The following is a 24708-nucleotide window of genomic DNA, read 5'->3' as shown; positions in this document are numbered from 1 at the left end:
CAGGACAATCCCAAAGTTATCTCACTGTTCCTCATGCTTGGTTTATATTCCTCAAAAGCAGTATAACTGACTAAAATCCTAATACCTTTCTTATCTGTGCTAATTTTACCTGTACTATAAACAACTCTTAATTATGGCTTAAACCAGTTCCTAAAGAATGTGGCCCAGTCCAAAGTTTGTGCCGGGCCATTTCTTGTAACCCTAGATAACCATCTATACCATCTAATGCTGGAAACAGCCCTCTAAATGTATATACTAATTTTGCAAAGATATTTTTAAATCTTATAAAGAAGCTTGTACTATGTATAAGGCTCCCAAATGTGATCTGAGTTTGAACTGTGTTAAGTTTAAAGCTGAAACCACAGTCTGTGAGAAACAGGAACATTGGATCCCTAGAGTCAGCCATGCCTGTCATATTCTCAGAACTTCATGCTTAGATCATCAAAATCCCTGCCAGTGGGTAATGCTAAACAACAAAGAAAGGAGGAGGGAATGGGCCTTCAGCTCCTGAACAAGCCTGGTGGTCTCAAGGTCCACAGCCCGCCTGGATCCCTAACGCTCAGGCAGGCCTCCACGGCCGGCTCCCAACACTGGGAAATCTCCACATTGACTCCCTGACCTGCGAAGTGGGCTATTGGGCTAGTAGAGAGCAAGTGAAAGCTGCTAGAACTGTCTTTGTCTAGAAATACATTAAACCAAAAGCAACAACACATTCCTGAAGAGATAAGAGTTTAGTGCCAACATAAAGGACAGATTTTGGAACTGATTCAGGCATGGTGTTTCCCACCACATCCTTTTAGCTTACCTACTTGGCCTGTGCAGAAAACAGGTAAATATTGAAGGATTACTAGACATGCTCTCCCAGTGCAAAACCCTTTGCCAGTGTATCTGGGCTTGACTTAGCACTGCTGCTTGCTAGCATGCCAAAGTGCTAATCTTTACATCATAGGGCTTCACGGATCCAAACTGTTAAAAACAGAGAAGATTAAAATGACAGAACAATGCCTCCAAGAGATAAGCAATTAAATCAAGAGACTGAAGCTAAGATTATTTGGAATCTCTGAGTCAGATAGAGAATCAGGGCCACTCTGGAGCAAGCATTCCCAATTTGAGTGACAAAATAAATAATACTCTCAGATGATCACTCAATGAATAAAGCAAGTAGCCATGAGTACCTACGGATAGAAGTAAATGAGTAAATGTTACGTTGTAGAAGAATTCCCCCCAAAATGGGAACAATGCACGAAATAAAAACATTAGAATACTAAGGTAATTACATCGCTACATGCATAATACATCGATGAGTACTGAAAAAGGTGGAGAAAACATTACAGAGAAAGTAATAATTTATACATCTTCAAGATATCTTACTCCAGACATTTATTAATTATTATGATAATTTTAGCATGCATTTCCAAATTCTTTGATAGGCTTTTCTCCAGAACATAGAGCTTCATTTCCCTTCCTTCACATATGGGCTAAGCAAAATGATTATTTTGGAAAAAGGACAATGTTGTTACTTTGAGAGTTATTGCCATGCTCCATTTAAGAACAGTGATTTGGGGCCAGATATGTGGCCCATGCCCATAACCCTACAGCTTTGGGAGTTCAAGGAAGAGGATCACCTGAGGCCAGGAGTGGGAGACCAGTCTAAGCAACATAGCAAGACCGTGACTCTCTTAAAAATAAATAAATAAATAATAGGGTGTGGTGGCATAAGCCTGTAGTCTGAAGTACTCAGGAAGATCATTAGAGCCCAGGAATTCACAGGTACAATGAGCTATGATCTTACCTCTGTACTTCAGACCCAGGTGACAAACTGAGACCCTATCTTAAAAAAGAAAAGCCAGTCATTTTTGCCCAGCTTTTGGGCATTAACATTCAGGCCCATTATATTTCCAGAGATCAAAGTAACTCAGTCGAATATGTTTTGACGGGTGTATTTCTTTCCCAAGGCCAATGACTGAATGTTGTACAGTAGTGTTAGGCATAGATTTCCTCTTTCCATAAAACATTAATTTCATTTCTGGTGTAGCATTCTATTATACAATCAAAAGGGTTCTTTTTTCCCTTCTTCCACCACCCTTTTAGATTTATCTAGCACAGACATAATTAAAAACAAAATATCACTCTTTATATTATTTGTTTTTGATTTATATATCACTTATAGGTCTGTATTGGATGAATTTCCACAGAAAATTCCATTATAGGAAAATACTTTTAGTAAAAGGACATTGCATATGGTAGAAGGGTTATAATTTCCATTTATATTCAGTAAAAATTTTGAACTATTGGTGTGAGATAGCCACAAATATGCACATGCACAAAAACTCACACGCCTTCCCTTGTGACGTTCATCTCTGGCCATGAGAAAGTAGCTGTGGCAAAGGGACTTTAGGGAAATGTTTTGAAGAGGGCCAACCTCAGGTGGCCCCAGGCCATTCCTGCCAAAACTAATCTGTAGATCACTGAAGTCTGGACAACTCCAAATGATATATTGAGGCTGGTGATCACCCATTAGTCATTTTTCTTTATCTGTTATTTTTCTTTTACACTTCCTCACATCCCTTTTGTATTCCCCAAAAATAAAATCTCTTCCTTTTCTTTTTGGTTAAAACCCCCTCTGAGACAGAAGTGGCTCCAGAGCCTGGAGAGACAGTTTGTAATGAATACACTTGGTTCAAAGGCACAGGGCCAGAGGAGTCCTGGTAAAGGCATTTGTCAGAATCTGGGACATTTGGGCTCCAGGGTTTAGGGAAAAGGGAGAGGTCATGGGTAAAGGGACAGGGCCTAGTGCTAGATATAAGGGTGGGTGACTTCATATCTTTAGCCCTGGAAGACTAAGATGGGCTTTAGCCCTGGGTGACTTCATATCTTTAGGACTGGAAGACTAAGATGGGCTGTAACTGAAGGGCCTGATATCTTGAGCTGAATCACTGGCATGTGGACATAGCTCAAATGATGAGGCCTCAGGATGCAGGGATGGGGTGAGAATAAATACCCTTAAATCTGGTGTTAGAAAGGTTGAGTGTGTGGCTATACGGTGTCATCGCAGATGCTGGATATCTTAAGAAGGGATAAGGTTGACAGCCATATTAACATCACTCTCACACAGGACAGGGATTCAGAATAAAACCACAGAGCAACTCCTCCCAAGAGATTGAATACTTTAGTTGTCTTCAACAGATCAGAGAATTAGACAAATAGCCAGGTGTGCAGCTTTGTCAAGTAGCATTTTATTAAAAGAAAAGACCATAAAATACAGGTAATGTGGTATAAAAAGCATTAATCAAGTATCTCATGATCAAGAAAAGGAACTTATTTTCTCTATTCCATATCAGGAAAGCTGAACATTTACTATTGATTTCTGCCACCTTTTCACTTACACGGAAAAGAAAGGAAGGTTAAGAGAACATCCTTGATGGCAAGAGTTGATTGATGGGCAGACATGAATTTTGAGGGTTCAAGGCAGAATGTTATGGACTGAATTATGTCCCTCCCTCTCCCCAATTCATGTGTTCTATCCCTAATTGCCAATGAAATTATTTGAATATAGGAAATTTAAAGTAGTAATGAAAGTTAAAATTAGGTGTTATGGTTTGGCCCTAACCCAATATGACCAGCATTCTTCTAACAGGGAGAGACACCCACAAAGTACATGCATTAAAGAATAGGTCATGTGACGATATAGAGAAGGCAGCCATCTGCAGGCCATGGAAAGAAGGCTTTATAAAAAACTAATCCTGCCAACACCTTGTTCTGGAACTCTAGCTCCCAAAACTGAAAAAATAAATGTTCTATTCCTTAAGGCACTCACTCTGGTTTTTCTTGTCAGCCCTAGCACACTAATACAGAATTTGGTAGTAGGGTAGGGTGCTTTGTAACAAACCTAAAATGTGGAAGTGGCGTAGTACTGCATAATTATCAGAGACTAGGAGAGTTTGGAAGTACTAGGAGAGTTTGGAAGTTAGGAAAACCCAGGACTGCCTTTAAAGACTGTTGGTAGAAATGCAGATGTTAAAGTTGATTTTGGTGAGGTCTCCGACAGAAATGTGGAACAAGAAACTGGAAACTGGAATCCTTGCTATAAAGTTGCAAAGTATTTGCTCCAACTGTGTTCTAGTGTTTTATGTGATGTAGACACTCTAAGTGCTGTAAGCGCAAAATATCATATGAAGTGTCTACTCAAAGTGATGAAACTGTGGCCTGTTTTCTCCTTGTGCTTAGAGTAAAATATGAAAGGAGAGAAATAAACTGAAGAAACTGTTATGCAAAATGGAACCAGAACTTTAGGATTTGGGTAATTTTGTATGTGAGAAAAACATGAAATTTTGTGGTCAAGAGTTACAGAGAAGCCAGGCTCGGTGGCTCAGACTGTAATCCTACGCCTTTGGGAGGCTGAGGTGAGTGGATTGCCTGAGCCCGCAGGTTTGAGACCCACCTGGGTAATGAGACCTCATCTCTACAATAAATCAAAAAATCAACCGGGCGTGGTAGCGTATGTCTGTAATTCTGGCTACTCAGAAGGCTGAGGCAGAAGGATCGCCGGAGCCCAGCATGTTGAGGCTGCAGTGGCCGGGAGTGGCCACTGCACTCCATCTGGGCGACCGAGTGAGACTCCAATTCAAAAAAAAAGAGTTACAGACAAAATTGTGTTCTGATAAAAATTATTTTTGCTGAAATCCCATCCGCCAATATGGCTGTATTTGGACATAGAGCCATTAATAAGGTTTTAGGATTAAATGATGTAATAAAGGTTTGGCCCTATCCAAAGTGACTGATGTCCTTCAAAAGAAGAGGAATAGACACCAGGAAAGAATATGCCCAGTAAAAAAAAAAAAGGCCTCGAGAGAAAGCAGCTAAAAGACAGCCATCTGCAAGGAAAGAAGAGAGGTTTTAGCAATAACCCAACCTGTCAATACCTTGATTTGGGACTTCTGGGATTCAAACCTAAGAGAGAACCACGTTCTGCTGTTAAAGACCCTCAGAATCGAGTACTTTATTGTGGCAGCCATAGCAAAGACACATTACTAATATAGAAAGTAAACTGCAAACCAACTATCTCATGATCAATAAAAGAGAGACACATTTTCCCCATTCCATTCAGGAAACTGGAACATTTACTAGTGATTTCTGCCTGCTTCACACTCTTGAGGAAAGGAGAGGGAAGAGTAGAGGAGGAGGAGGGGAGGGGAGAGGAGGGGAGGGAGGGAAGGGGAGGAGAGGGTAGAGCACCTCTTGTGGTAGGAGTTGATAGCAAGACTTGGTCCACAGACTTGATCGGGTGCAAGTGCAACTTCTATCTAAAGAGAGGCCTGCATGCCCTGCACACATATGGCCTCTCTCCAGAGTGAGACCCCTGATGTCGCTGAGGGCAGAGGTAAAGTCAAAGCCATGTCCACACTAACAAATACAAGTCTTCTCTCCAGAGTACGTTCTCTGGTCAGAGATTAGATGTGACGTCTGGCCAAGGCCTTGCCTACACACCCTTATCTACATAATGCTCCTCTGAGTGTGTCCTATGGTGTCTAGTGAGGAGTGACTTAAAGCCAAAAGCATGCCCACACTCGACGCACAGATAGGGCTTCTCCCATGTGTGGGTCCTCTGGTGCTTGATGAGGGTGGCTTTCTGACCAAAGCCACACCCACATTCAGGGTAAGGCTTCTCTCCTGTGTGTCCTCTGGTGTCCGGTGAAGGTGACCTTGCTAAAACTTCGCCTGCACTTGGTGCAGGGGTGAGGCTTCTCTCTTATATGTGTTCTCTGGTGTCTGATGAGGGTACCTTTCTGATGAAAGCTGTGCCCACACTCACCACAGACATAAGGCTTCTCCCCTGAGTGTGTGACCTGGTGACTGAGGAATGCTGATTGCTGTCTGAAACCATGACCACACTCAAGGCACAAGAAGGGCTTCTCCTGTGTGTGAGCTTTGGTGTTGGAGGAGTGATGCTTCCAGCAAAAACCTCTCCCACACTCGGGACACACAAAGGGCTTTTCCTCCAAGTGTGTCCTCTTGTGTAGAATAACGATTATCTTATGGTGAGAGCTTGTCCACATTTCTGCTATGCAAAGGGTCTCTCCCCAGGGTAAATCCTCTTGTGGTTAGTGAGAGAGGACGTATACCTAAAGCATCACCTACATTCCCTGCAAACATATGGCTTCTCTCCTGAGTGCTTCCTCTGATATATGGTGAGGGAGGTATTCTGTCTAACCTTGCGCCCACACTCAGGGCCCGGGTAAGGCTTCTCCCCTATGTTGAACAAAACCTTTACTGTTAAGGCAGTTATGACTATATTCGAGTTTAAGTCTGATCCTTCAATTATTTATTTTCTATTTGTTTTCTCTAGATCTCATTTTTCTTTTTCTTTTTTCTTACATTAATGTAGATTTTCTGAATATTGTTAGAATTACATTCACAGATTAATTCATAGTGTTTTTTCATGTACCTCTTTGTATAGTTTTCATAGTGGCTGCTCTAGGTATTACAATAAACACATGTGCTTTATGTATCAACATTTTACTACTTTGAGTGAACCAAGGGTACCTTTATTTAGGTCCATTTACATTCTGCACCTTTCAATATCATTGTCCGGATTACCAGACTATATTAATGTGTGCCTTAAAAATCACACGTGATTGTAAAACTCATGGATAAAAAGAATATACTATTGTTTGTACCCATATTAATGCTCTTTAAATTGATTTTTCCTTTGTGAATCTCTGAGATACTTCCTTTTACCATTTTCTTCTATTTGAAGAAAGTCCTTTGCCCATTTTTAAGGGTAGATCTGGTGGTGACAAATTACTTGTTTCTTTTACTCTGAGAATGTTTTTGTTGTTGCTTCATTCCAGAAGCATACTTTTACCAAATAAAGAATTTACAATTGGTGTACTATCTTTCGGCACTTGAAGAAACACACTGTACCACTTCCTCATGAAAATGGTGGATCCTTATGAAAGATCAGTTGTAACTGAATACCATATATTCGCACTCATAAGTGGACCATGAGCAATTATCACAAAACTGAAAGAAAGGGATTAAGGGATTGGCAGTAGTTGGAAACTGCTGCCAGGGGGATGGGGGAGAGTGAGTGGATGGGTGGGATTGGCAGTAGTGGGAAACTGCTAGTGGAGAGTAGGGTGTACCCTCCTCAACATGGGTACCTGAGTGATGAGCATTTGTATACCTAACCCTGAATTGTACCCCACATCTTCAAAATTAAAAAAATGAAAGAAAAATCTGTTGTCTTTGGAACTGGTGTTTTTCTAAGAGCAATGCAACTACTTCTCTCTGGTTGCTTTCCATAATTTTTTCTTAGTCTTTAGTTTTTAGGATTTTACTTATAATGTGTATTGGTGTATATTTTTTCTTTTTTAACTTCTTGGCCAATTTAGTACAAAATCATCTTAGTGTGTATTTATATAGATGCCTTTAACTTCATGTTCCAATTGCTTCTTGTGCCCTCATGCTCCCCTTTTCCCAAATGTGTGAAGCTTTTCACAACTGTTTTTTTCCATATCACTATCTGACATCCTTCTGTAACACTGATGACACGAATGCCAGATTCTCATTTCTGTTCCAAAGGTCCCTAAGACTATTTTGTTCAGTATGCTTTATGTTGTTCAGATTTGCACTGAAACCATTCTATCATAGAAACTCTACTACTGAGCTTATCCAATGAGTTTTTGAATCTCTGTTGTTTATTTCAGTTGCATAATTTCAAATTCATTTTTTGTTTAATTTTTTGACTGAGATTTTATACTTTGTCATTTGGATGAAAATACTTGTAATTGCTTAAACCAACTGGCTTCTTCAAAATTCTTGTCAGATGATTCTAATATCTGACTCTCAGTGTTTGTGTCAATTGAATATCTCTTCGATTTTAAGTTGCAAGTTCCTGGTACTTGATGTGACACATGGTTTTCTATTATATCCTGAACATTTGGCTACCATGCTGGGAGACTCTGGGTCCTATTTGAATACCATTTTAGCAGGTTCATATCCTGTTTAGGTTTAGCACCCAGATTCTAGCCTAGTTTTTGGCTGTTCATTCTCATGAAAATTTCCTTTTCAGAGTACTTGTAATATTATTAGAGACTGCCAGGTTTATCTGGCACCACCTTTGCTCCTGATTTCCCCTGCTCATGTGTCCAAAGGCATATTGCCTCAGTGTCCAAAGGCAGCATTTATAGGACAGACTGCTCATTTTGCTTAGATGGGAGAAGGAATGCTTTGGCACAAAAGAAGAGGATTCATAGTCCGATTCCTACATTGTGTTATCATCTCCTTCCCGGTGCCTTAAGATCAGCAGGTACCTGCTGGTGAAGAGGAGGGAAGTCTCTTCCTGGGTTTTCTCAGCTGGGGAGTTGTTTAGAGGGAATCTCCTTTTTGTAGACATCTGGCTGCCAGGTTCCTTGCATCTGGAAGGGGAATCTCAGACTTATAAAGACAAACAGCACTTCCAGGAAGAGATATTTCTGTGCCTGTAATTCTCTGGTTGGTTGTAATCAGCCTTCATTGTCTTTAGGTAAGAAGAAAGAAGTGTCAGGCCTGCAAAACAGAGCAGTGCAGTACCCTTTACTACTTACTAACAGTGGGGTCAATCAGTCCAACTGCTGCTGCTACCAGTTCACCTGATGTTGTCAGCAAGACTTTTTATCCAGGGGAGAAATGAGTGTCTTGGGGCTGCCATCTTTCACCAGTTTGGGCGGCTTCTGTATCAGTTTGATGTGACTTATTGGAAACTGGGAAATACCAGGTCAGTGTCACTTCATTCTGTTGGATTGGGAAGACATAAGATGCCCTGTTGCTATGATGTTCCTCCAGGCACAGGGTGATGCAACTACCCAACTTACTCCTCCTCCTTCCAGAGTTTCCCTTTGGTTGCCTTGTGCATTATTTCTAGGGTTTGTAGTTGTACTAAGCAGGGAGACATCTTGTCAACAGGAGCGCCTGTTACTTCCCAAAAAGCAACAGTAATTCTTCATTTCCGGAAGAACCAAAATTATTTTTGTTTATTAATTTAACTCCTGTTATGTTTCAATACTTTTTTGACCCTGGTGTATGAGCAGCCAAAACAACTATTCCTTCTTCTTCTAACCAATTTATATTCTTGACTCTTTTCAAACCTCGGCTTTGAGAATAATCTAACACTTATAATATCTTTTATATCTCAAATTATCTGTGGAATTTCTGAGATGGTTACTACACAACCAGTTAAATTTCATTTTTAACTTTGAAAAAGAGAGATTATAAATAGAATTAGGTTCATTTGACAATCTCCATATTTTCATGAGAACAAAATTAGTGAGCAGCAATTTAGCAATAATCTTTCCTTTTTGGCATGACTAGAACCCATGTTAACTCAGTTAAACTCCTAGTTGTTATCCTGAAAGCAAATAAAGATGCTTTTCTCAACAGTTACTAGGCAATCTTGCTTATGGTAAAAATGACTCCTGGTGGATTGATTGACTCTGATCTTGATGGAACCATAAACATGTTCCAAGCATCTAAAGAGGTGCCATACTTTTGGCTTCCCTGACTGTGGTAACTCATGTATGGGGCATCTATGCGGGAGTCTGTAAGTTGTAACCAGAGATATTGGCTCCTGTGTAGAAAGAAGCTTTAGGCCAGGGCGGATTCTGCATCAGCTTGATGTGAGTTATTGCTTCAGACTAGACCTAAGCTGCCATGTGACCTGTAAGTCCTCTCAAAGAAGAGGAATCCTTGATGCTGCCCTCCTGGCAAGCAAGGGTCCTTTCCTCTAGCCCTTGGACACACTACTGCCAAGTAGGTTCTTCTGATGGCGTTGCACAATACTTGATGCACAATTATGCTTAGAAATTCAGGATTTTTAACACACTGACCTTGTGAAAAGAGACGTTCAGCATTTGAAAGTTATTAACTTCAAAACTTGAAGCTTATTCGCTTTGAAGTTATAAACTTGTTGCTAGTAAAAAGCTATATCAGAAGTTATACACATTTTAGTTTAAGAAACTTATTCTTATCTATGCACAATACCAGCATAAACCATACAAATTGATTATTTTTTAAAAATTTGTTTCTTTGGTAGGATCTGGATATTGAGAATGCTTTCAGCGTCCATAAGCTCATTCCATAATTCCTAGGTAATTATGTATTAAGTCCTATGAATCATTATGGAACAACTCTGTATAAAGGACTCTGCCTTTATCAACTCTGAAATTGTTGGTTGTTGTATTAAATAAAACCAGGCATTTGGGTTTATCCAAATATATATACACCTTACCCTTTCCTTAACGTCCCTGACATTAGCTACCAATTAGGAACTGACTCTCCTGGAACAAATTTTAAAAAGAACCAGTGAGAAATGTACCAGCTAAATAGCAAGCCATAGCAAGATATTGAATCAGAATTTCAAAGTGCCCTGTAAGAACTAAGCGAACAATTTCACAGCATTAGACTACTCACCACAAGGCCCATTTGTTCAAGACAGACAATTACAAATAGAAATGTTGATTTATATTTTATTTCATTTGCTATTTCTTTTTAATTATGAAGAATCTATATCTTATTTTTGACCATTTTGCCAAGAAAAACTCTCTCCACAGACAATTCATTAACTGTGTCATTAAAATCATATCTGCAACTGTAAACTTAAGTAACTTTAGGGACTGTCATGCACACTTAATCAAAAGACAAAGAATTTCTTTTAAAATATTCCAGTGTAATAAGAGGTTAGTTTTGCAAGGTTGGTGACCAGTACTCTGAAGTGTCCAAGTTCATCTAAAGCGAGAATTTGCAATATTCATTTGGAACAAAAATATTGAATTATCTGAATATTTATTTAGCTTTATGACCCTGTAAAAAGGCTTTCACCATAACCACAGTTTTCTAAATCCCATTAAGAGTAATTTGTTGGAGCTGGAAACATCAATGGTGTATCTCGGATATGAACCTATAAATCTGAAAGAAAAATCAGTTGTGCTTATCCTTGACACCTGAAAGGTGCTCTCTTTGTGTGTGTGAGTGTGCATGACTGTTTGTGTGTCTTCTTGAGGAGAGTCGGCCATTTAAAAAAAAGTTTGGGTTGTATTTATTAACAGGTTATGAGATACTGGTGGAACTCATAGGTATTTCTGGGTAGTGACAGATAATTTCAGACCACTCAATCTGCCCAAGTCATAGCTGATAGAGTTGTTATATTAAGATTTTATGAATTTACAAATACATACATACATTATACATAAAACACAAATGTGTAAAAAATAGAAATCCTCTTCAAAAACACACTATCTATAATTCAGTAATAATTTTCCTCCATAGAAAATATTAAAAATATGGGTCTTATTAATCAAAAGGAGCCATGGAATATAGTGCTTCCAGGATGTATCTGCTTGATATCATCACATTGTTTAATTTGATGAAGTGTGTTATTCTGGCTCTGCTCTTCCATTTTAAGATACCAATTGCAATGATGTAACAATTGGTTATTTAGCAACAAAATGTTGGTTAATGTACACTTTAGTCTAAGGATGGCTTGAAAAGATAAATCCACCCTTCTGGGAAAACTTAGAAAGGGTATGTGTGAGAGAGGGTGGAGGTTTTGGGGTTGGGGGAGATCTGGGCATTTCTTTTGCAGATTTGGACAATCTTGAGCTCATCGGGTCAAGTGTCAATCAATGAGACTGAACCTTTGACCACTTGGGAGGCCTGTGGCTCTACACTGCTACAGGGAATGCTGGGGTTGGCTGGGTGAGAGAATGACTGACCAGTGAAAAGCTGAAGAGGATCCCTGGCATTAGGGATGAATGGGGAAATGGTTTGAATTCATGGAGTGGGTTGTGAACATATGGAGTTAAACAAAGACTCCACACTCCAGGGATGGGTAGGGGTGCCAGAAGCCTCAGTTGGTACCAAGGGAGTTTCTCTGCCTCTGCATGGGCAGTGGAAGGTCCAGGGGTTGGGGCCGCAAGGGATGGGAAATGATTGTTAGGAAAGTGACAGGACAGATACAGACTATAATGTATGCCATGGGCTTCTGAGTGGTGTACTCCACCTGCTCCACCTTTGTTTAGGAGATGTGCAGTTAGGAGGAGTCACACAGTCTGGTCCAGTCATAGGGTGCAGATGGCAGGAGATGGCCTTTAAGAAGAGTAACTGGAAAAGGCCACTTTCAGAAGGAGATGCCAAAAGCATCCTGCCTCCACTCAGGAAATGACCCTCTGGGTGGTGCTGCCATCCAGAGGTGCTCAGGCCTCTTGGGCTGACAGGCTTTTCCCTGACACTCTCTGCTGCTTCTGTCTGTGATCTCTTTAATGCTCACAGAGTCACACTCAGTAAAGATTATGTATGTCATTTATAGATTTGAGTAAAACAGCTTTCCTGGGTCTCATATTCACTTAGAAAGAAGCAACAAGTCAGGTTGTTTCATAGATCGAGAGAGTGATGTAGTGAACATTAGTTGAACATTTCAAAACACATTAGAGAAGAATATTTAAAATATTTCTAGTGTAAAGAAAAAATAAGCCGGGCTCAGTGGCTCAGCCTGTAATCCCGCGCCTTTGGGAGGCTGAGGTGAGTAGATTGCCTGAGCCCGTGGGTTCGAGACCCGCCTCACGCCTGTAATTCCAGCTACTCGGAAGGCAGAGGCAGAAGGATAGCCAAAGCCCAGCAGGTTGAAGCTGCAGTGACCGTGAGCAACCACTGCACTCCAGTCTGGGTGACAGAGTGAGACTCCAACTCAAAAAAAAAAAAGATAGAAAAAAGAAATATTTAAGGAACTGTGCATCCCCGTTGCCTTGATTTAATTATATGCATGTATCAAAGTGTCACCTATATCTTTAAAATATGTACAGCTAATATTTATCAATATGAATAAATGAATTTGATTCTAGAAAACACCCTACACCCTTTGCCTCCCGCACTGTATATCTTTCTTCTCATGTGACTTTCTCTTCCCATGTCTCCATTAACAGGATGGCAAGGTCATGACTCTTATGTTATCATCGAACACTCTTCCTGATGAGCCCAAGGAACACATGATTTACAGTCAAAGCATTTCCATTAATCCTCCATTATGAAAAAATAGGTGCAAATTGTGGCACTGTAGGTGTACTATGGGGGAGGCCATGTTTTTTCTTTCACAGAGGCTGACGTAGTTGAGAGGGTTTTCCAGCAACACCACAAAAGAATTGGGAAGCTTGTAGGTTTTTTAAGGTTTTCTATATTTAATAAAACGTATTGTACAGAATAACATATTCATCTCATAAGTGACATATAGGATGTGCTAAAGTATAGAGTTGATTACAATATTCTAAGAGAACATTTCCCTGTAAGGCAGCCAGTGAAAAGTGTTTTTGCATTTATGTGTGTATATATAATAACCTCTTGGGAGATACACACACACACACACACACACACACACACACACACACAAACATATTTATTTGTATTTTTTAAAATATTTATTATAAAGATGTGGAGCACATTTCAAGGTTAGGTATATAAACATTGATCATGCAGGTACCATTGTTGAAGATGTAAGTCCCTCCTTCCCCTAGCAATTTCCCTCAGCTGCTGGTGGGAATGAAACTAGTACAACCTCTTTGTAAGACAGTGTGGTGATATATGAAAGAATAAGAAATGGACCTTCAATATGACCCAGGAATTCCCCTATTGGGAATATACCCAAAGGAACTCAAATCATTCTACAAAAAAGATATCTGCATATGTATTTCTGTTGCAGCTCTATTCACAATAGCAAAAACATGGAACCAACAGTGTTGCCCATCGAAGCTGGTCTGGATACAGAAATGTGTACACATACACAACGGAATATTATGAAGCCATAAAGATGGACGAATACATGGACTTTGCAGCAATGTGAATGGATTTGGAGTCGATCATACTCAGTGATTTATCACAGAAACAAAGAGAGTTCCATATGTTCTCACTCATGAACGGACCTTGAACAATTATAACGTGAAAGATAGTGAATGGCAGGTGTGGCGAACTGTCAGGGAAGAAGGGGTGATGTTGGCAGTTTAAGGAAGTTTTTACAGCAAATTACATTCTTCCTGTACCTGAAGCAACATACCATGAGGCAAAAAAGAAAAACAAAACCATACACAAAAATTAACTCTAAATGGATCAGAGACCTAAATGCAAAACTTCTTACCATAAGAACCTTAGAAAAAGCAGGACACACCCTTATGAAAATTGGAACTGGCATCCAATTCCTGAACAAAACCCAAAACACACAGGCCATAAGAGTTAAGGTAGACAAGTGGGACCGTGTTAAACTGACAAGCTTCTGCAAAGACAAAGAAATCATCAAGAGAGCAGGGAGACAGCCCACAGACTGGGAAAAAGTATTTGCCAACTCCATGTCTGACGAAGGCATAACATATTGTATCTGCAAGAAACTCAAATGTGCTGAAAAGAAAAAAAACAAACAACTCCATTACAAAGTGGGCAAAAGATATGAACAGACATGTCTCAAAAGAAGACATGAGCGGCCAACAGACACATGAAAAAATGTTCAACCTCACTAATGATCAAGGAGATACAATTTAAAACTACACTGAGATACCACCTAACTCCAGTCAGAATGGCCACTATCAATAATTCAAAAAATAACAGACGTTGGAGAGGATGTGGTGAAAAGGGAACACTTCTACACCATTGGTGGGAGTGTAAACTAGTGTGGCCTCTGTGGAATTCAGTGTGGTGATTCCTAAAAGCTTTAAAAATCGACCTTCCACATGACTCTGCAATCTCCCTACTGGGAATATACCCTGAAGAACTCAAATCACTCTATAAAAAAGATACCTGCACACGTATGTTTATCCCAGCATTGTTCACAATAGCAAGATCATGAAACCAACCATGCTGTCCATCAAAAGAGGACTGGATTTTTAAAATGTGGTACATATAAACAATGAAATATTATGCAGCCACAAAAAAGGACAAAATCATGAATTTCACAGCAACCTGGATGGAACTGGAATTTATAATACTGGGTGATCTCACACAGAAACAAAGATCTGAGCATTACATGTTCTCACACATAAGTAATTCTTGAACAACTATAGTAATACTATAAGAAAAACACTGACAGTGGCAGGAAACTATTGGGGGTAGGGAGGGGAAGGGAGGTGGGATTAATGGTAGTCGATATCTGTCTGGGGATGGGAGGGCACACCTCATCAACAAGGGTAACTGCACAATACATATCTGTATATCTAACCCTTAACTGCACCCCAAAATTTTAAAATAAAAAATATGTTAAAAAAAGAAAAGACTACCCAGGATTATCCTTGCTTGATAATTTATTTTATTGTTTGTTTAATAAGCACTGTTGGGCTCTCTCCTTTGTACTTCTGACTGCATTACTTAATATAGAAAATGGAAACAAAATAAGAAAACAAATTTAAACCAAAGCAACTTTCATTTATATTTTACAGTATTAAGGTCTGCATTTTAAGTTGTTGTTATTCCTTCAATGGAGTTTACTCAGTGTTTGAATTGTGCAATATTCCAATTTTTCCCTTTACTTTCCTTCTTTGTTACCTACCCTTTTTTTGCAATCTTTTCTTTTTTGTAATATTGTAGTAAGAGCATTAATCATGAGACCTATTCTCTTAATACATTTTAACTGTACAATACATTATCATAATCTAGAGTCCAATATTGCACAGCAAATCTCTAGAACTGACTTACCTTGCTTAACTTAAATTTTATGCCCATAGATATCAACTCCCCATTCTCACTCCCCAAACCTTGAAAACCGATATTGTAGAGTTTATTTCCACAGGTTTACAAATTTAGGTTATGTCACATAAGCAGAATCATGCACTAATTGTCATTCTGTGCCTCGGTTACTCAACTAGCATAATGTTCTCTAGGCTCATCCAGGTTGTCACTGCCAGCAGGATTTTCTTCTTTTATAATGTATAATATTAACTTGTATCTGCACACCACATTGAAATCCTAGAGTATTAAATATATAATATGTCACTGTTTCCATAAGTCCATCTGTTACATGCATGACAGGATCACTTGAAGAATACTAAGCACACTAATGCAGGGTCACAGTTCAGTTCTGTTCCTAGGATAAGATTCAGAGAAAAAATTGCATTATTTATTATGATATAGCAATTAATAGTCTTTCATTTGCAAAATTTTGGTTGTTTAGAGATGTAACTATTAGGAAATACCTTAAGATGCAAATACTATTCTCATCTTACTCATGAGGTAATTGGCTCACAGGTTAAATAACTTGACCACATTATGTAGGTAGATCTTAGGATACAATGCTGGCACTATAACCCTGGTCTCTCTGTCACTAAGTCCTGTGTTTACAGTTCTATGTTACAATTCATTTTCATGAAGAAAGATGCCTACCTTCAAAATAAGAATGATATTTCTGGCATCCTTATCAGACCTACTTACTTCCATGAAATTATAGAAAGAAATGATTTAATCCTGAAGACAACAGGGAACACAATGAACTCTGACTGGGGTCCATGACACCTGACTGTGATTCCCATGCTAAGACCACATCATCAAGGCCTGAGACTAATATTTCACAGGCTAGATTTACTTAGATTTTATCTATAAAATGAGCATAAAAATCATCACTCATCTACAGAATTGTACAAGAAATATAAAAGTGAAAGAACCTAACAAAGGCAGGAATCTTAATATCTGGATATCTTTTGTTAATTTCAGAAAGCCTCTTCCACAACTCCACCCTTGCAAAGGCAAATATGGACCCATTTTTCCTAGGAATCTTAAGCTGAAGACTCAGAAGTCACAGAAGTGGATTCATATATGCCTGTTAATTCATTCCATGAAATTAATGAAATATGTACTTTATCATCATTAAAGAATATCCCATGCATACCTCAAATATATCTTTCAGACATATAAAAATCAAATATTAAGATATAAATCATATGAAGTAAGCTTTACACATTTTCAAGGAAGAAAACAGTAGCTGTAGAGCGATATATATGTATACACCCACATAACCCACACCCTATTAAGATATAGAATATTTCCATCACCCACAGAATTCCCTCATGCCACTATGCAATGCCTTTCTTTATCCTTTAAAGTCAGTGATACATCTATCACTACAGATTAGTTTCTCTTGTGTATTTTTTAAATGGAAATTTATAATGTCTAACCATCAAAACTTTTCCTCTTTAGTACATAGGTAAATATTCGAGAGAAGGAGGCGCTCCTGGAGAGATTTATGATTTGGGGAGAGTGTGAATCCATGTGAGAAAACTAATCCCCATTAGCGACAATATTATCAGAAGTTAGATTTTGTGATGAAATGAGAGCCAAAGGTCATTCCAGCTAGTAGAGACCTTTTCTGCAAAATTTGTGCATTATTTTTCATGATTTTTTTTCTCTTCCACTCAGAGTATTTTGTAGTCATATTTTGACAAAAATTAAAGATTTTTAAAGAAATTATTTTGAGTAACCTTCAGATTAGGGCTGGGATTTGTGTTCACAAGTCAATTGTGCTAGTGTTTAGCAAACCACAAGCAGTGATACTTTATTGAAAGATGATACCTCATAGGGAGAATGATTCTCCTGACCTTGACCCCAGTGTCAAACCATAAAACTTGAGCCTTGAACTGGAAAAGCCACCTGCTCTGGCTACCAGTCTCCTATGTAGTGTATTCCTCAGTGTCTTGAACCATAAGAGGCTTGGGCACAGATGCCGAACCCACACTTGGTTTGCTGTATCCCTGCTTATAAGTGACAGCACCGTGTGGCCCTTGGCTCTGACTTCATTTCTATGTCCTTTCCCTAAGCCCCATATATGCTGAGACTCAAAGCCCAAGAGAAGAGCATATGGGGTGATAAATGCAATCTGAGATAAAATTGTGTAGTCAGGACGAGTGACATGACCTATCGTGGGTACATTGTGAAAACACTGTTATGAATTTGAAGGTCCCAAAAACTGAACATTAAAACACGTCTGGGACCCTTCTGAATGTGGAGCTCTCTGCAACAAGCTAAGTCTTTCAACTTCTTTTATTTACTAATAACTAATGGCAGGCATTGTGCATGAGGAGTGTTTGCCATGAATTATGATGTCTCAAATAAAATCAGAACCTTTTCCTTACCTGGAATCTGCTCCCTCTCCCAAGTCCCTCACACTTCAGCACCCCTTTGCCGATATGTTATCTGCAGCACTGGGAAGCCATTACCTATACAAGGTGAGGGCATTCACCAGCCTGGGGTGGTTCTGCGCTCTGCGGCCCTTGCCCAAAAATGGAAGCCAAGTACTCTGAGTGAAGAGGTAAGTCTCTGGCTGCATTCATCAGGTGTCCCATCTGTCAGTGAATTGACAGAAAACAGAGCTAACAGTTGCTCAAGTTCTGAAGAGCTGTCCCAGGACATGAAAATTTATGCCAGAAAGAATCAATATAGACTGAAGGATGTTAACAGGATTGAGGCCACTTAAGCAAATTAGGAAAGGATACTTTGAAGGAGTATTTGGGATACAGAAGTCTTAAAAGTCTCTAAGATTCTCAACCTCAAAAATATTTAAATCACTAAAACAGGTATATTATTGAGGAATTATAGTATCACAGGAATAAAGTGTAATAGGCTTACAAAAAGTTCAAAAAATTTGTAAAGTTTGCTCTATTTAGACAAATGAATTTGTCTCTTTCAAAGATGCTCCTTTGTGTGTCCATTTGGATTTGAGCCTGGACAAGGAGCATGGCTCCTACTGACAAGAAGGTTCTGAGGGAAAGTCACAGAGAAGGAGATCTCCGATGATTGCTAGAGGGCACTGTTTCCTGTCATGAGTGAATATACATCAAGGACCCTCTCTCATATCCTGCCCCTGCCATGAGCATTGGCTAGTTGTGCCCTGTGGTGTTATGTTTCCTCTGGGCAGGTGAGTCTTGGACAGGGCCCTCACATGGTTTTCAAACCAGTACCATCCTCTTCGCTAGATCTGTGGCTCTGGCTTTTTTTTTTTTTTTTTCTCTTTGACTACAGGCCCAGGGAATGCTGGCACTATTCAAAACCCAAAGTTCCAGGTTCTGAAATGAAGACAGAGCATGAGACTGACATGTGCCCCGGATATGAACCCTGATGGCTTGTACAGGAAGCCACATGATCAAGGACTGGACCTGAAGCTACCACATTACTCAATTGTTGCAGATACTACTAGCAAAAGAGAGGTCCCTGATGGCAACAGTGTATCCAGATCAAGTACAGAGAACTTCCTTCTCACACTGGAGTGGGGTAACCCTCCCAGAAATCTGTGTATTTCTGTGCCAGCACTTGCTTCTCGATGCTGCATGACCATCTGCACATAAAGGCAGGGAAGGCACCGCCCCTACCCCACTTCTAGCTCAGCAGTGCTCTTGACTGAGTTCTCTGGACCTATAAACTCAGAGTCCTGTGGAGGTGGACAATGTGAACTTGGTTCATAGCTGGTGCATTTACAGGCATTCTCAACCAGGCCTATGCAAATCCCAGAACATCAGAAAATGGTGTCTCCATGGTTGCTCTCTGGTGTCATCTCTGAGCTGTCCTCTTGGGTAGGGACAGGGCTTTCCCAGCTGTGACTTTCCTTGTCATCTACCTGAGTTGAAGGTCTCCAGGATGAAACATAAATTGAATTTCAGATATATTTGGACTCCTTCTCCCCCGGGCACCATGTGGCTTAATCTCCCCAAGATTCGTCCCTAGTTCCACCCTCATGTGGTCTCTGTCCTTCAGACTGGCTTCCCGGATGGGTTGTCACCCACAAGGTCCTGCAGGATCTCTCTTCCCTCAACCTCTACCACTTTCAGCTCCAGCCAGGCTGTGAGCTTCTTATCTGTGCCACATGACTTCCCTTCACAGGGAGTTCAAAGGCCGTTTTCTTGACCCAGGCATGCATCTTTCCTTGTTCTAGCAGCTAATTTCTAGCTGTGCCTTTGATCTCACCATTTTCACCCTCCTGAGGGAATCCATTCCCATTGTCCCAGCTGAGGTCAACTCCCTCTCATATGCTCTCAAAGTATCATGTGTTAGCCGGGCTCGGTGGCTCAGTCTGTAATCCCACGCCTTTGGGAGGCTGAGGTGAGTGGATTGCCTGAGCCCGCGGGTTCGAGACCCGCCTGGGCAGCGAGACCTCATCTCTACAATAAATCAAAAAATCAACTGGGCAAGGTAGCGCATGCCTGTAATTCCGGCTACTCGGAAGGCTGAGGCGGAAGGATCGCCGGAGCCCAGCAGGTCGAGGCTGCGGTGGCCGGGAGCAGCCACTGCACTCCAGTCTGGGTGACAGTGAGACTCCAACTCAAAAAAAAAAAAGAAAAAAAAAGTATCATGTGTTTATTAGTCAGTAGAATTAGCAATGTTGGAATTTTCCAATCTTTGTGTATTTACTTTCTCAGCCAACTAAATTTTAAACTCCATGAGATTCAGGCTCTGCCTGTGGCTTGTACCAGCATTAGGGCCTGGCACTAGGAGAACACCTATTTTACAGAAAATGAATGGGTGATTGACCAAAAGAGTGAACCAGAGTGAATAGATGAAATATTAACTGGAATATATAGCTCTGCTTTCTTCCAGCAAAAAATCTAACAATAACTGTAAGAAATTTTACCCCCTTGATTTTTGGACTCAGCTAGGTCCTGAAAGTTCATGAGAAACATCTTGCGTAGATGGGCTCACCCGTATCAAGCCTTCCTCTTCTGGCTGCAGCATCAGACTTTCTACAGGTATTTGTATTCTTCTTCAAGAGATTTGACCCCCAATAAATCTAGAAAGAGCAGAAAACCATTCAAAAATCCATGGACAGATTTTTATTTTTGGAACCACTTCTGGCACTAAAAATTATTAGTTTTCATCAATAAAACCAAGCCACTAAAAGTATTCTTGACGCGTGGGATTTACAATAGTAATTGAACCTTATATAAGTGGGAGAAGTTGAGAAAGAAGAAATCTAGAATGAAGCAGACACACATTAGAGAGATATACATCATCTAGGATTCCTGTGATACAGGACTGGCTCTGTGGCAGGAGCTTGAGAGGATCAGAGTATGTCAGGCCACCCATAGAACCATGAACAGGGAGCAAAGAGGAAGTTCATAGGCACTGGATTGACAGAAGAGGTGGTCAGTAAGTGGGGCCACTTCTTTAGATGCACTGCTAAGCACATGGAGTGGCTTGACTTCTTTGACCTATATTTGGGAAGGTAAACTAGACAGGAGGTGTAGAAGGAACAGGACCTCCAGGTCTGTTGACCACCAGTGTATCTGTGGTTCACTGCCTCGCACTGTCTGTTTGCAATCAATTTCCAAGTGGAGTGGTGACTGTTTTCTAGTATCTTCTAAATTTCATGTGAAAACCTTTTTGGCTAAACTATACAGCAGAATCCCAAAGATTTGTGATATGTGAAGTTTCTAGCCTTCCTTAAGTTGACTTCGCACAAACTAACACAGGATTGATACTCCCAGATTGAGTCCTCTGGTCACACACCTGTCTCCTTCTGCCATAGTCTCTAGAATTCTCTTCTGAGGACACATTTGGGGCTTAATTGAATGTGGACACAACTTAGGTGCTCCTGTTCTAGATTTTTTCCAAGCATTGACTACTCACTTTTCTTTCAAGACTGTGACTTTGGTCTTTTCCTACCCACAGGCAGGGCTTTGCTTTCTGCTTCTACCTTCTTCTTCCCAAGCTTACTTCCTGCCAAGGTTCTGTGGACATCAGAACCCATGTCAGTGTAAAGGCAGTAGGAGGTAATCTCATCTCTAGCAGCATTCGTGGACCCAATTCTGTTATTCTACAAATGTTTTGCTTTCATTTTGGGTGCTATGGTATGAGAATATGCTTCATAAATTTATAGTTGATCAATTCACTGACCTGACCCAAATTCCAGAGTGAAGTTCTCAGAGTTGATGGATTTGTTTGCATTTCTTTGATGATGCTTAGCATAAAGTACTATAGATGCCTCCTCCCTTGTCTTGACCTGGGCCCAAACAAGAAAAGTCACAGAAGGGAAAAGTTCTTAAAACATGTCTAAGAAGACTGAAGGACGATTTCCTAGGACAATGTTATCTAACCACATTCAGTTTCTACTAAGACACCTCTGACCATTCTCCCCTACAAATCAGCTGTGTGTCCAGAATATCAATGTTTCATCATCTTCTAAGAACATGGAAAATAATTCAGATAGCTTTTTTTGCAATACATTAACCCAACTCTGGATATTTTGTCTTCACAACAAAAATCTATGTCTTCTCCTGTCTGAGTCTACCAGGCAGATTTCATTCAGGATTAATGTACCTTTTGTCTACTCAAGGGAGAACATGTGATTTCAAAGTAAAAATATTTATTTTGCTTTGAATAAATTGGTACTGAGTGCATTTTACCCATTACCATTGTAAACTGGTAGACCAATGGTGGAACAAATCTTTGATGCTAAGAATCTGGATCCTAGTGACTTTCATATTTCAGTTCCAAGTGACCCAGGTCAGGTTCAAGAATAAATGAAAGTTAATGAGATCTCTGCCTTAGATGGTCTGCCCTGGGCTTAAAAAAGAGGATTAGCTTGTTGAACAATCTCAGGATCGTTCACTTTCACAACACACATTGTTGGTATGGGACATTGCAGTTTACATTATGGTATGTTCCTTAACCTGATGAATGTGAAGTCTACAAGTAAAGTGTGCTATTTTGATATCTAGATTATTAAATTGTGGGGTTGAGAATAGAAAAGACAAATGAGTGGTCTTTACAGAATTGAGAATTGTTAAATTTAATTAGTATATGGTATTGTATATTTTTCCTTGCAAGAATAGGAAGAAAATGTCATGACTAGAGAAATGTATAGGCTCTAATATATGGAGGCAGCATGATTAAAAACAAACAGGAAATCAAATTCTATTCTAAGCCTACACATTGTGTGTCCAGAAAGCATGATCTGACCCTAGGAGCATATAAAAACTTGGATATATGTGGCAGGGCAGAGTCCAGCAGACAATTCCTGGTCCACACTTTTCAGTGTCAGTCTGGAGACCATTGGAAGAGTTGAGGAACCCGATGTTCTGCATTCTTGCTCCAGGCCTCTACAGAACTCAGCATATTAATATCAGAAAAATTTATACCCAGGATTGAATATATTAAAACAAAAACCAATAAAGAAAAATGAGCCGAAACAATAAACAATTGAAATGGATATCCCAAAGATGTGACATCCTGTTTTAATATGAAATGAAATTTTGAGGAACTATATTTAAGTGAATAAGAGAATTAAAACATGAACAAGAAAAGAGACCATGAGAAACTATAGGCAACATTAAAATGATCTATCTAGAAATGGTTAAGGTTATCACAAAAGGCAAAATTGAAAGTAAAATAAGAGATTGGATGCTTCTACAGAGTTTATAAACAATGCTGAAGACAGATATGAAGAATCATAAAATATAACACAAAAAACTGAGCGTGAAGAACTACTTATGGGACAGGGAAGAAAAACATGGAGTTTTCTAGTACATTTGAATCTAGAAAATTTTATGAGAATTTTTCTTGTTCTCTTGGTAATTGAAGTTTCTGAAAGAGGAAATGATAAAATAATATCAGGTGATAATGTATATGATGTTAGCTGAACAATTTCCAGAGATGTTTGCAGACCTAAATCAAGCTGTTTCAAGGGTCCATGTGAATGTCAAGACATATAGTCAAGTGATAGTGAAATGACTAATCATGGGTAACAGAGAAACATTTTAAAAGTAGTCAGAGAGGTAAGGTATCTCCCAGTGGAACTGACTGAAAAGAACGTTAAAAGGCAAGACGGGATAAAAAAATAACATTAAGCCTAATTATAGTAAATGTTTATTTGAATTTGGATCGATGAACAAATATTTACAGGAGGGGAGAGAAAAGAAACAAAAACCAATTCTGTGAGTTTGCCACCAAGGTATCTATACTGAATTATAGTTAAAAAAGAAGGGAAATGATCCCAGAAGAAAAGCATGAGATGCAGCATACAAGGGAGCCATTTAATGTGACATCTTGTTGAGCATGTGTGGTTGCGATAATGAGGTTGGGATGGGGCAAAGGTAGGAAGACCACTGGAGACTCTGCACTCAGAAAGGCAACGGGCTCACCCTTGGTGTTTTGTGATTGAGGTGCTGTTGACATAACCTAGTAAACATTTGAGGCAGACAGAGGAGCAACTGTGGGAGAAGATAAACATGGAGACGTAGTGTGAGGCCTCTGGATCTGGACAGCACTAGAGCAGAAGAAATGACTCATGCATTGATTTTGTTAGAAAAGATCTTAGAGATATTGAAATCAGTCATTCAAGTGTCTTCTAATGTAAATCTGTGTTCCTGAGGTCCAGTGCATTGAGAGAGGAAGTGACATCACTGTGAGAAATGCCATGTGGGGACAAGGACATCCCTCCCCCTCTGCGGCTGCTCACAAGGACCCTGATCCAGTAAACCTGTTTGTTCCCTGACCGTGCCATGGTTACCAGGTTACTCTGCCGGGTGGTCTTCTGCCTCCTGGAAGCAGGTAAGTCCTTAGTTGTGTACCTGTGTGTGTGAATGTATGTATGTGCCTGGTCTGTGATTGTAAGTGTGTGAGTAGGGAGTGCAGTTGTGTTCCTCGTTCTCTTCCCAACTTCTGTCTTCACAGTTTGCACAGGTTCTGGACTCCCTCGGGCTCCCAAGCACAAAGTCACAGAGA

The 24708-nt window shown here is 39.8% G+C and overlaps 1 pseudogene; it reads right to left on the bottom strand.

Moving 5' to 3' along the window:
• Window positions 1-915: 915 nt before the first annotated feature.
• On the bottom strand, window positions 916-21733 carry LOC103261187 (annotated as a pseudogene).
• Window positions 21734-24708: the final 2975 nt, after the last annotated feature.

The sequence above is a fragment of the Carlito syrichta genome, unplaced genomic scaffold, assembly GCF_000164805.1.
Source record: "Carlito syrichta isolate Samal-C Ts95f unplaced genomic scaffold, Tarsius_syrichta-2.0.1 Scaffold303632, whole genome shotgun sequence".
Classification (NCBI taxonomy): Eukaryota; Metazoa; Chordata; class Mammalia; order Primates; family Tarsiidae; genus Carlito; species Carlito syrichta.
Note: the sequence above shows the minus strand (reverse complement) of the source record. Positions and strands in the feature narration are given on the sequence as shown.